At 43.8% G+C, this 11,119-nt stretch overlaps 1 pseudogene; it reads left to right on the forward strand.

Annotated features, from left to right (window-relative positions):
• LOC142443297 (ATP synthase F(0) complex subunit f, mitochondrial pseudogene) lies at positions 1 to 246 on the forward strand (annotated as a pseudogene).
• The last annotated feature ends 10,873 nt before the right edge of the window (positions 247 to 11,119 follow it).

Below are 11,119 nucleotides of genomic sequence, written 5' to 3' on the forward strand. Positions count from 1 at the left end.
ATGGCATTTCCCGTGACCCTGAAGGAGAAGCGCCTCCTGGATGTCAGGATCTCGGAGCTGCCCAGCTGGGTGCTGATGCGGGACTTCACCCCGACGGGCATTGTCGGCGCCTTTCAGAGAAGTTACGATCGGTATTATAGCAAGTGTGTGAACGTGAGGAAGGGGAGCGTCGCAGGCCTGTCCATGGTGTTGGCGGCCTATGTGGTTTTCAGCTACTGCCTATCCTACAAGGAGCTCAAACACTAGCGGTTAAGGAAGTACCACTGAGAATGCCGCGGTGAGGGTGGCCTGCTTTCCTGGTCTGGCCACTTGCCTTGCCACCACCCCCTCCCCTCCACCCGGCAAGAGCCCTTGAGAATGTGCCCAATAAAAGGTGCAGGCCTGAAAAAAAAAGATGTAGTGAAACCATATTTAATGAAACAAATAAATGACTGGTTATTCTACCTTTGATCCCCTCCATTCCCTCTTTCCCAGGGACCCTCATGTCACTAGAGATGGAGGTTGTATCAAATTAAAAGTGCTTATATTGGAACCATGATTTCCATTTTTCACAATATTGGACTTTTTCCTCAGACTTAAGGGCTCTGAGGAAGATGTAGTACACCTTTCTAACCCTAAAATATTTGGGTCTGTGACTACTTGAGTTTCCAGTAAACCAACCACTTAACCTCACAAGGCATACTTCAAGTAGGAGCTGCAGCTTCACCCCTTAAGTGTAATGATGTTAATCCCAGGGACATCCTGTGGGTCCAGTGCCAGGATCTCCCTCTCAGCGCACACTGGGCTCTCCACTCAGGGAGAAGTAAGTCCTCAGAGTCACTCATGATATCAACAGTGGCCAACCCAGTGCTGACTTAATTGGGTAAATCCTGACCAGGCACCCTGGGCATGTGGATATCTAAATATACCCTGGAATGAAAGTGAGGCCCGGATGTGGACAAAGCAGCGACTAAGAAGCCATTAGTGGAGGTTTCAGAGTCACCGTGTTAGCACAGGCTGAATATCATTGAGCTCAACCCCAGGGGCTTCCGGAGGCAAAAGGCTATGTTCCTCCCTGAGTCTGTCTTACATACCTACTAGCTGAGGGTACCTGGCGTGTAATAGGTCCACATGCCTAGGTCCCAGGTACGTTTACCTTCCAGGAAGCACAAAACATCCAAGCAAGGATGATCCACTCTTTCCACACAGCACAACCTGATCTGAAATCCACAACTGCCCCAATTTCAGCACCTTGAATTATCTGCGTCCAGGCTCACCTGGATCCTGAGCAGGAGCTAGGAAATAAAGGAGAGAAGGCAAGAGACTGATTAAAGGGTAATCACCTGTAATACATCAGCATCATTATTAAATCGACGTAATTTATACTCCAGGAGCCTTCCTTATTGGATTATCCATCCTTTGGAGAGTCCAGAAAATCAGGGGTTTTCAACTTTCCTGAGGCCACACCCCTTTAATACAGTTCCTCATGTGGTGACGCCCAAACATAAAATTATTTTCATTGGTACTTCATAACTATCATTTTGCTACTGTTATGCATCAGGAGAACCATGTGAAAGGGTCATTCAACCCCTAAAGGGGTCGCGACCCACAGAATGAGAACCACTGGTCCAGATGAAGGCAGAATAAACCCGGGGTGGATTGGGTGAAGTTGCTGTGGGAGGTGTTCTCAGGAACACTTGGCAGTTCTAGGAACACCTTGTACACACTGACACACATGTACACAGGCAAACACATGAAAATATTAGCAAACAAGAATCTAAAATGTATGCAGAGACAATTCGAAAGCTAAATGAAGTAAGAGACCATGTATAATATTTACCATAAAATAAGGGCTCACCCAAAATCCAGAGCTTAGCATCATGATGTGCGTGTTTCTTGCATTATAAAATGTAATACTTGATGACACTTTTTTCCTGTTAATCTCATTTATCAAACAAGGTTTTTTCATCAGTAAATGAAATCTTGTCAAACTTCAGTGTGGATTGTTCAACCAGAACCACCCCTTAATTTTATAATCTCTCTCTCTCTCTCTCTCTCTCTCTCTCTCTCTCTCTCTCTCTCTCTCTCTCTCTCTCTCTCACCTATCTCTCTTTCTCTCTCCTTTCAGTGTGGACTGCTTAAATTTTTTCACGTTTGTAATTTATGTATACTAATAGGGCACTACAACATCATTGCAGGGCATAATTACCAATGAAAGCAAATCAATTACTTATACAGGTTTTTAGCTCAATTATGTCTTTTTAATTATGTGTGGTTTTTTTGGAGATATTAGAATGAATGGGATTAACAACGAATGCCCGGACACAAAGAGAAGACTGTAAGACCAACATCAGCTTGAGACATGATATCCCCTTGCTGGAGAGTACATCGTCAGAGGACCATACTGGGGATACATGGTGTGGAGTGAGCCTGGTCTGACCCCCACCTCCCTCCACAGTGGGGTGAACCAATAAGGGAATAGAACAGGTCAGCAACGGGAACCAAGCCAAGCTATAAAACCCCTGAGGAGCAGCAAAAATAGACTTCAGGCCAGGAGGGGCAGTTCCTGGAACCCCAGGACCCGTGGGAAGATAGTCATAAATGTCAGCAGACAAACCTGGGATTATGTATGCTTATATATGTTTTTGGGGGGGGTGCTAGTTTCCCCCAGTTTTAATTCAATCTATTTGTTTTGTCTCGGCTCTTATTGTTTTGCCTATCCATATAGGCATGGGAAGCAACTGGACCAATGGTTCTGGAGGGTCTTGTGGGAGGGAGCGGTGATCAGACAATTTCATAGATAGGGGAAGAACTAGGGAATTAAATCAACAATGAGGAGGACTTAGAGATCCTGGGGGTGTTGGAGCAATAGCAATTTAGCTGAGAGGCATTACTAAGAGGCAGAAAAGGGGTGAGTGTAATTGTAGGACAGGGGGGATGTAAAACAAAATAGAGAAAAGATCTGGGAAGAACGGTATGGATGGAGGTCTAAACATAATGCCATACATACATAAATACATTAATTCATAAAATAGAAGTACTGGCCTATGTGTGCATTTTTATAGTCATACATTGAGGAAGTGGATGGACTTTGGGCCTCTGCTCCAGCCCTCCCTCAACACAAGAACACCTTGTTATAACAACTTGGCATTTTACTGTATTGTTAGTTAAGTTCAAGTTAATTGGGTACAAACATAACAATGGTTGAGAGAGAACACTTAACAACACATTCTATGAAACCAGTAATATTCTGACACCAGTGTCAGATAATGTTACTTCAAGAAAACTGTAGACAAACATTGATAATGGAGTTACATGAAAAAGTTTGTTTAAAATATGTTGTTCAGACATGTTGTTTAACAAGTTTAAACATGTTGTCTGACTTGGTTCCCAAATAACTTGAACTTAAATAACAATACAATAAAATGGTATTTATTCATAATTCCAAGAATCTGCAGCTTTAAAAGTCTTACAATTAGGCTAGAAGTGTGTCATGTAATTTTATTTATTTCATTTTTTTTATTAAATGTTTTATTGGGGGCCCTTACATCTCTTATCACAATTCATTTATTCATCCATTGTTTCAAGGAGATTTGTACAGGAATTAACAAGACTAACAATAACATTGACCACACATGCTAATGCTCCTGAGAAGTGAGGATGGTGACATGTTGTCTCATGTACTTTGAATATGTTATCAGGAGAGATCCATCCTGGGAAAATGATATCATGCCTGGTAAAGTAAAAGGGCAATTGAAAAGAGGAAGACCCTTATGAGGGACTGGATCATTGGCTGCAGCAATGGGCTCAAACATAAAATCCACCCTGAGATGGAACAGGACTTGGCAGTGTTTCATCCGATTGTACCTAGGTTCTCTGTGAGCTGGAACCTACTTGAGGGCAACTAAAAACAACACACACTATCAACTTTTTCCAGGACTTTCCTGTTTCCATTCTTCCCAATCAGCTAAATCCTGTCCTTGACCTTACTTACATGACTGGTTAGCCTAGCAGGAGGTGAGTTCAGTTCTGGACATGAAAGTGACCAAAGGCCATTTCTTTGAGGGTCTCTTTTGTGAGTTGGAGTTTGGGTCCACATTTTTCTCCCAATCTATGCAGGGAATTCTAATGGGATTCCTTTTGGAGCACTTGGTAGCGGAGGCTGGGCACATCTCGTTCTGCTGATCAGTCACTAATTTTAGGTGAGCAACCCAATGGGAAGTGGCTTGTATAACCAAGGGAACCATTTGGAATCTAGTTGCATACTATTGTGGGTGGATCTACAATGAATGAACAAACCCGTGTTTGTGAAGAGGGTATAAGTTGGGCTGCTAACTTTAAGACTAGCAGTTTGGAACCACCTATAACACCACAGGAGAACGAATGAGCGGTCTACTCCAGCAAACATTTTCATTCTTGGAAACTTACCAGGGAAGTTCTCCCCTGTCCTATAGTATCTATGTGAGTCTGCATTTACTCGATGACAATGAGGTTTTTATGGTGGGGGTGGGGAACGGGAAACAGGAAACCTCACATGAAAGCAGGTGTAGTAGCTACATAGTTTCATTTCAACTTGGGAAATAAATCTAGGGGTAGAGGTTAGCCTGTCAATCAGATCACAACTTGATGATGCCTCCTGGTGGGCATGACCTTCTCATGTAGATTCTGGGAATTTCTACTCTTTTTCCCAGGAGCTGGGCTACCCTCTCTTTCTGCTTCACCTTCCTGCTCTTGAGTCACTTGGATAGCTGGAAGAGCCACATGGAGACCCATGCCAGTGCAAAATGCTTCTACCACCATTGGATACACACTGGCCTGTGGTCTTCCTGCATTCGTCATCATTGCATGTGCTGTGTGAGTCTGAAGAGGAAATTATAGACTACTATCAGACATATGGGCTAATATCGGACTTTTAGAGTTGATCTGGCCTGGGATGCAATGTTTTCTTGTTATCTATTAGTTATTGGTGTAAATCTCTTTCTTACACATATTTGAATTACCCTGGATTTGTTTCTCTAGTCTATCCAGTCTAACACAGCAAGTATTTCCAGATAAGTCACCCTTTAGTTGCAAAATCTAGGCTAAGTTTCCCAAGGTCTAAGGATAAGCTGGCTCCAGCAGAACTGGCAACATAAACCAGTTTAATTCAGAAAATATTGGCTGATAACTGACATTTTTGGATTCCTGATCAAGTCAGGTGACAGTTTTCTGTCTGGGGAATTATGTAACCATATTGGGAAATGTAACAGAATGTTACAATTCTCCTATCTCCATTTTAAGCCAGGAACTTTGGAATTTGACGTGAACTTTCAGAAAGGAATTCCCAAGTATGACAGGCATGAAAGAAGCACAATCTTTATGGATGCAAGTTAATCAGGAAATAGTTCACTTTGATCTTTCCCAAAAACACTTGTTCTGAGAGTCTGGGCAGCCAAGAGTTACCTGGAGGAAGCAAATTTAAATTTCAGATCACTCAACTTGGTAAAGTCTTTCCCACTGTCCATACACGACCTCTTGGACCGATAGAAACTTGAGTGAGTGATACATTAAATTAGCAGAGTGCATAAATCATGATAAGCATCATAGAAAAACATAACTCTCATGTTTAACTGTCCCCAAAGCTTCCCGGTGAAATTAAACAAGAAGATTGTACAAATTCCAGCTCTTAGGACAGGCGAGTTTAACAACCATCCTCCCATCCACGTTCCTTCATTCCCTTCCACTGCTTCTGCTTAAGATTTATTTTTAAATTTTGTTAAACTGACATATAACTTATCTAGACGTGCATGCTAGGTACTTCTCTTTTCCTAAAAATCAGTCATACACGGCAGTGCTTTAGGTCACAGAATGGACTGTCATCACAAAGGTTAAGCGAGGACCCTTAGTTCGTGTTTCAGCCCCATTAACACCTTGGCAGGATTGGATGGTTGGGTGTTTCCAGTTTGTTAGGAGGATGGACATCCGGGGAATCTGATCACAGGCTTACACACCCAACGTACATTGTTCTATTTCACCCATGTCACCCATGCACGCTCTGCTATGGGGGAAAGCACTGGTTGCCTTGGCCATTGTTATCTGAGTCTTTGCAGCTGCAGTCTCAGCCACAGCTGTGGACCCTCTTGAGTGGACTGCCTCTGCCTGGCTCCTCCCCGAGCCCCGCCCCAAACCCGCCAGACCCCGCCCACCCTCACCAGGCACCTGTTTTGGCGCCTCAGCAGAAATGGGCCGGGCAAGAGCTGCCTTGAGAGGAGTGAAGGCAGAGACCCTACTCCTCCCTGACCCCGCTAGCTCCTCCCCTTCCGGATCACACCCAGAAAGGGCCGGAAGTGGCGGTGTCTTATTCTGAACTGCAGCTCACAGCGAGGGTCCTATTGTCCATGCTCTGCTCCCGGTGCCAGAGAAGCGCCCACAGCCTGAGCACCCTGTTGCCGGCGCTCCCAGGTGGGAGGCTCTGGGCTCTGGGACATGTGTGTGGGCGGAGGCTGTTTTAGTCCAGCTGACTAGGGTGCAAGCGCCCTTTCTCTCCCCAGGAACCCTGCCAGCGCTTCTCTTGGTGAGAGGTGGGCGGGTGTCCTTGAGGCAGGTCCTATTTCCCTGCTTTCGGATTGATTGGGGTTCATGGTCGGAGTCCCTTTTGGAGAAAGGGGATCCCGGCTGGGGTTTGGGGCTTTGTGGTTCCCTGATTCTCTCTTTGTGGGTCTCCTAGCCCCCCTCCCTTGTTTCCTTCCACACAGCGATGCCTCCTCCCGAGACTCCTTGCGCCTCCTCAGCTCAAAGGTGAGCCCCTGGGTCTTGTTCTGCTGACCTCCCTCTGGACCCGAGCAGAGTCTGTTCTAGGCGCAAGATCTCTTGCTGGTCTGTGACAGAAACGTCTTCCCTGGTTTTAAAATATTGGTCGCGGCCCTTTTTTCTTACTCCTTGTTTGAATTTTTATGTATATATTACTATGGTTTTAAAAATCATTCCCATTTCATTTCCTTTCTATTCTGTATTGTTTCTGTTGGGTTCAGTTTGTGAAGCACAGAAGGGGTGGATGTCTGGAGATGAAATAACGTGAGGGTTTGTAAGGATGTCTGGGTGGGGTCGGGTGGGTGGGTGGCGGAGTTGGGGAGGGTGAGGGTTCTTGGGGAGTAAGAATGAAGGATGGAGGGGACTGAGCACTAGAACTGAAGGTGACTAACAAGTCTTTTTAAAGGTGATTTAATCATAGTGGGAAAATAGACAATATGAAATCGATTGTGGTAATGATTGTGCAATGCTTAAGATGGATGAACTATGGAATTGTGGGATTATGTGAGATATATGGATTAAGTGCCCCAAAAAGTGTTTAAAAAAAAGAAAGAAGCTCTCCATCACAAAAGTAATCTAACTAAACATGCACAGAAGAATCAAAACCCAAACTGAAACAAAGAAACCAAAAACAAGGTAATACTAAATGGAAGTGACCATGAAATGGGCCCTTGGGCTTTGAACGTTGTGAGGCTAAAGGAAAATTTACTTGGGGCTGGTGTAGTGGACGTTGGCCCTGGTGCCCTCGGCCACGGCTGCTTGGCCAGCTGTGCAGGCGGCAGCAGGCGCATGGTCGCCAGGATGTCCCAGGCTTTGATAGTCGAGCAGTTTGGAATGAAAATATAATGTCTACAAGAATTCTCAGGAAGAGTCATTTCTATCTCTGAAGAGTGCTTAGACAGGGCCATCAGGTTGGAGGATGCTGAGAGCACACACTGGTCTCAGAGGTGGAGGGTGATCATCCCCTCTTCCTTTCTGCACAGAGGAAAATGCATCTCCCCTTTCCTTGGACACTTTTCCCTAAGTCAGTGAGGATGAGGGGAGGAAGCTGAATCTGTGCTCGCCTCACTTCCTTTTTCATCCAGTCTTCTCATGAAAGAACTGTGCCAGGAAACCGCAGAATATTTTACATTACTGACTTCTGCCTTTAGGGTCGGCATCCTGGCCCTCTGGCTTCTCATACGGTGAGATGCCGCAGGTCCTGCTGTAAATGAGGCTGACTATACATGAGTCAGGTTTCATAGGAGAATGTAACGATACTGTGTTAGGATGGCATTGAGTAGATTTGAGAGCTGAATTCTTTGCAAGACTTTGTATGTTGCATTTAAATCTCATATCTGGCTCTGACCCAGGAAGACACACAGGTGCCACTGCCTCCAATTGATAGGTGTTAAGAAGGGATCTATTCTATGATGACTGGGTGCTCAAGGCTGGTATTGGGTTCTGCTATGTGAAGTGAGACATGGTAATGTGATAAATTGCCACCTAGATTTTGTCATGAGGGCCAATAAGATCCTCAGATTCATTCCAGGGAGATGGCAACCAGGCTTTCAATTCTTAGTAGGAAAGGGTGAATGCATATCTATAAAAACCTTAATAGGATACTTAAATGTATGTGTGTATATGTATGTGTGTGCGTGTGTGTGAATTTTCAGTATTTCCTTTCTTTCTACAGATATTCTATCCGAGTTTGTTGTTGTTCTTTTTCTTGATACCATGGGTTTGTTGGTTTATTCAGCATTTGGACACTCTATTTTGTTTTGCAGATGTTTCTCAAATATTTGTAACATTAGTGATATAGTCATGTAGAATAATGAGTTTTAAAAAATAGAGTCGAAATTTTTTTTATACTTTCATGATTTTGTAACTTGTAGAAAGATCTGAAATAAAGGTTTCCTTTATTATTGAGAAACATGCTTGTTTGCAACCTTATAGTGTTACATTAAAAAGTACCCCTAGTGTATTTCCAGTTTAGACATGTATGATTTCATTCTACAATATGAAAAAGAAAAGCAAGTCTTTAAGCATGCTATTAGAACCAGTAGATAGGTAAGATAAATTCTTGGTAGAAAACACACACACACACACACAAACACACTCACACCTTCAGTCCTTCCAACTCACTTGGCCACTAGCCCAAGGCCAAGGAAGCAGGCAGTGGGAAGGGGAGGTGGTGAGGTATAGTGGAGGCCAGTAACACGGCTTAGTGAGGCAAGTCCCAGTGGAGCCTCACAGTGTAGGGATGCAAAATGACTGGCGGGAGGTGCAGCATCTGGAGTGGTGGCATGTAGAGTGATGTTGGTTCACAGGCAGCAGACACTGCACATTGTGACCACATGGTGGCGTGGTACAGCATGGCACAGTGATGTGGTCCACCAAATTTGGCCAGGTTGAGCAGAGTACTGCACAGCCCACAGCTTGCACAGCACATGTGTTGAGGAAGGGCATCTAGATCAGGCAGTGTGCTGACCAAACATCTTGCCATCCTTGCCTTTGAGAAGCACTCTGCATGTATTTTTACTAAGGCAGATAGGTTTGTCCTTTTAGCTGTCCATGGTATATTCAATCTTCTTTTCAAACACCAACATTCAAATGCTTCAATTCTTCGGTTTCCTATCCAATGTGCAACTTTCGTATGCATATGAGGCAAGTGAAATGATCATGGCTTGGTCCTCAAAGTAACCTTAGTCCTCACAGGAACGTCCTTGTTTCCAGTACTCACAGATATCTTGTGCAACAGACTCATCTCATGGAACTCGTCTTTTGATCTCTTGAGTGCTATTTTCATGATCACTGATAGGAATAAAGTGTGGATGAAATTTCTTTGTTTTCACTTTTAGTATTATTTGCCAAAAAGGTTTTTTCATCAAATGATTTTTTCAACAGTCAAAAAAAAGTCCTTTAGAGTTGCCCTAGAATTTGAACTTTTAGTCTTCATATATTCAATCAAAAATATTCCTATTCTTAAATACTCTATTTTTATATCAAGTTGAAGAATTTTTCAGACACTTAGATGGCATTCATGTCAAAGTCCAATTTATGATAAAGAGTCATAGTTCTCTAAGTAAATGTCAACATAAAAACAAAATAAATTTTAGCTTCATCATAACACTAGCAAATTAGAAAGTCATACTGTTTAGCCTGCAAAGGCTGCAATATTGTTAATCCACACCACCCTGTGCAGTGAGTAAACATACAATCTGTTGAGAGTGGGAAGCCAGTGAGACTGCGTGACCACCCCACACCCTCAGCCTCATGGACTTACATATTTTCAACTATTGACATGAAATAAGCTTACCACTTTGCTATCCCTTATTTTTTGGAATATATTCATGTTCTAGTTTTGTGGCAGGTTTTCCCCTTCCACAGGCACCAACTTTTTGGGGTTTTACTATATTTGTTTCCTTTCTTCTAAATTGAGAGACAATAGTACAATCCCACAGCAGAGGATATGAACCACTGACCTTGAGGCTAAAAGCCCAATACTTAGCTTTCAACATCACCACGCCCGTTTATTTTTCCGTTCCATCGGCCAATCTCACAGGTTATTATAATGTTACTCTCATGCAAACTGAAGGTTTATTTATATAACAAACATCATATTTTCTATTTTGAAGTAATTAAGTTGAATCCAAGTAAAAAACCCTGCAGATCACATGACAGAATTTCATAAGAACAAAACTATGCAAATATTTTTTACAGGAGTAGTTCAAGCCTGTCTGAGAAGGTCATTCTTGGTCGCCATCAACTCGATGACGGTGAGTTTCTTTCTTACAGTTTAGGAGAAACTTATACACTTTCTATGATTGTAGATAGTGTTCCCCCAGAAGCTCTTTGAGAGCACTGGGAACAAAATCAGATGAAGTGAAAGCAGAAAGCCGCATCTGTGCTCAGCCCTGCACCTGCTCCTGCTCCTGCTCCTGGGCCTGTGCTGTTAGTCCTGAGTGCCCCCTGCTGGTCTCAGCGCCCCAGGCTGTCGTACAGGATAGTGTTTGTGAGGGCCACCCTGGCTTCCCTGTCTGTGTCCACCTGCACTGTAACACACAGGTTTGTCCTCGGTGCTCTCAGAGGTCACAGGTAGGTAGCACTGATTTTTGGAAGGATCAAGGTCACTACCATAGTGACCAATAATAGGAGCTCTCCATCGCCACGGCCTCTCCCTGGGTGCTGCCTGATCCAATCCCAAATACCCTCTCTGACACCGACCCCATGGTATGACCAGCACCTTCAGGAGAAGGAGGGGGATGAAGGAGATAGACATTTCTGAACTAAGGTCGCCCTGGCTCAGTAGGCTCCAGAGTCTCCTGGTAAGGCCATGTTTAACCAGGAAACTACACAAAGCATTTTCCTA

This window comes from Tenrec ecaudatus, chromosome 3, assembly GCF_050624435.1.
Source record: "Tenrec ecaudatus isolate mTenEca1 chromosome 3, mTenEca1.hap1, whole genome shotgun sequence".
Classification (NCBI taxonomy): domain Eukaryota; kingdom Metazoa; phylum Chordata; class Mammalia; order Afrosoricida; family Tenrecidae; genus Tenrec; species Tenrec ecaudatus.